Raw genomic sequence first — 2,736 nt, forward strand, 5'->3', positions numbered from 1 at the left:
AATGAGAACAGAGAACAAACTCCAAAAGCTTCTCTAGAAGTAAGAAAGTAAGTGGAGTTTTTTTCTGATATTTGTTGTTGTTTAATTTAATTCTTCAATTCCTTTTGCATATTTTGATGCATGAAAATGTATTATTTGTGTCTAATACTGGCTTGGTTTCTTTTCTTCCTTTTTCTTTTTCTTTTTTGTTTTCTTATTTTATGTCATTAACACTATGGAAGAGCACAAATCCCTTCAAATGAAGAAATCATTCTCTGAAGCACAAAATAAAAGTTGGCTCACTTTGGAGCTCACTATTCATGAACCATAGAGACCTTCCTATTCATGACCCATACATACCTGCCCCAGCTGACTCCCTTTTTTAAGCATTAAGCATAGTCCATAAATTCTATTTCAAAGTTTAAATTTACAATAGATTCCATTCATAAAACTGTCATGGTAGGTTTTCTAAAAGCATTTCACACTGATGTGCAGAATGCTTCCAAGCTGAGTGGTTCATACATATCAAAGCTTTATCCTTTATAGACAGATGGTCAACTTGCCATTAGACTCTTGGAGACAATGCAGGTGGAGAAGCTTAGCTCAGAAGTGCCAGACCACGATGAAACCCCTTCATAAATAGCTGATCTATGTTTTTTGCTCTCCTTTCAGAACCCATTTTAAGAATATAACCTAAATTTCATCAAATACAACAGGCTTCAGCAGTAACTGGAATATGCCATATGTCTGAAAAGGAACAAAACAACTTGTGAGTGGGAGTGGAGGTTGCATTACAGAACAAAAGAGATTTCTGTCCTGTACGATTTCCTCTTTGCTAATGTATTGAAAAATATAACTCATTTCATGCCTTGAAAAAAAACCAACGTTAGACTGATCTTAGCTGATGGAAATGTCTGCAGTTGTGACTTCTACAGATCTACAGTGAATCCAGATGTATTGTACCATGTTCCTTTATATGAAGTAGAGCAGGAGATGTATTGTATATGGGGTAAAGTGTAAATGGTAAAGATCACTTAACAGCAGTATTCCAGTTCTTCTGCACCGAATTTCTCACATTTTATTGGTTTTCTAAGAATTTCCAGTCCATTTCCTGCAACTTTTAATGCTTCTTTTGTCTTTTTTTGGAGGGAGGAAAAAATTTTACCAAAAAAATATAGGTTAGATATCAGAGTAGAGGGGCAGGATCACCTCCTTCAACCTGCAAAATGGCTAGTCGTTGGAGATAACCTTGAGATCAACTAGTTCCAGCTACGCGGTGGGCAGGAAAACTTCATACTAGGCCATGTAGCTAAAATTGACGTCTAACCTGGTCTAAAATGCTGCCAGGAGCATACGTAACTGCCAAAACCCGGGATTGAACCAGGGACCTTTAGATCTTCAGTCTAACGCTCTCCCAGCTGAGCTATTTCGGCTCCTGAGCTATAGAATTAATGAATCATAGAATAGTTTGGGTTGGAAAGGACCTTAAGATCATCTAGTTCCAACCCCTCTGCCATGGGCAGGGACACCCCTCTATAAAAGATAGTAGACAATAATTATAGAAACTGAAATTGAAAAAAGATCATAGAATAGTTGGAGTTGGAAAGGACCTTAAGATCATCTAGTTCCAACCCCCCCTGAAGGGACAGGGACACCTCACACTAGACCAGGTTGCTCGAGGCCCTGTGCAGCCTAGCTTTGAACACTGCCAGGGATGGGGCATTCACAAATTCCTTGGGCAGCCTCTTCCAGAACCTCACCACCCTCACAAGGAAGAATGCGAATTTCTCCATTAGAACCCAGTTTTCTACTGATGCAATCACAGTGGAAATACAGAACTTGTATGATGTGGTTTACCATATACTATCAACATAACTTTAGAAATTCTAGTGTAGATCAAGATTGTTATTTTTCGTTTTCTCTCTGATCAAGTAAAAATAAAAAGCTTCCTTTGGATAGACTACCCACATTGTTGGTCACAACCAGAGCTGGGAAAAAGCTTAACTTAAACCAGTCTAAATGTATTATAATAAAAAGCTGCTTTATAAATTTTGTGTGGCTTTTCTTTTAGATTCAAACTGTAAACTTTGTCATTATAGTTTTAGGAGGATTTGATAGATGTGAGAAATTCCATAAACTATAGCCATGTTAAATTACCCCCAAATGAATGAGACCTTCACAAGTATAGACGTCTGAGAATGAGCATTAGGACTCTGCAGGGTGCTGTTGTCAATGACTGGCTCATGATGATGTTTTAATTTTTTTCTTGTGGCTACCAAAATCCCCACTCACAGAACACTTCTTGCCTTTTTTTGTAAAGCCTATAATAAAATCTGCTTTATTTTGGTATATAATGGACTCCTGTCTCCAATGTCAAGTGAGGGTCTTAGAGGAACACAAGCTAGACAGTGCTCATATTAGCATACTTAACACTCATAGTCACTGTTTTCCCCCCCAGACTAGACTTTCTATATTGTCCTTTTTTAAAAATCTAATTGAGATTGGAAATTATAGTCCTCATCATTTGAATTTTGATATTGGGCTTTATCTTATACATTAAGAAAACGAGGATCAGTTTCTTTTCCCTTTCCTTTCCTTTCCTTTCCTTTCCTTTCCTTTCCTTTCCTTTCCTTTCCTTTCCTTTCCTTTCCTTCCCTTCCCTTCCCTTCCCTTCCCTTCCCTTCCCTTTCCTTTCCCATCCTTTCCTTTCCCTTATTTCCCCTTTCCCTTTCCTATTTCCCTTTTCCTTTCCCCTTT

At 37.9% G+C, this 2,736-nt stretch overlaps 1 non-coding gene across 1 annotated transcript; it reads right to left on the reverse strand.

Moving 5' to 3' along the window:
* Positions 1-1,339: 1,339 nt before the first annotated feature.
* On the reverse strand, positions 1,340-1,412 carry TRNAF-GAA. Its single transcript has one exon. It is a non-coding gene; the product is annotated as a tRNA-Phe (tRNA).
* Between the last annotated feature and the right edge of the window lie 1,324 nt (positions 1,413-2,736).

Source organism: Nestor notabilis, unplaced genomic scaffold (assembly GCF_000696875.1).
Source record: "Nestor notabilis isolate BGI_N333 unplaced genomic scaffold, ASM69687v1 scaffold10877, whole genome shotgun sequence".
In the NCBI taxonomy this organism is placed as follows: Eukaryota; Metazoa; Chordata; class Aves; order Psittaciformes; family Psittacidae; genus Nestor; species Nestor notabilis.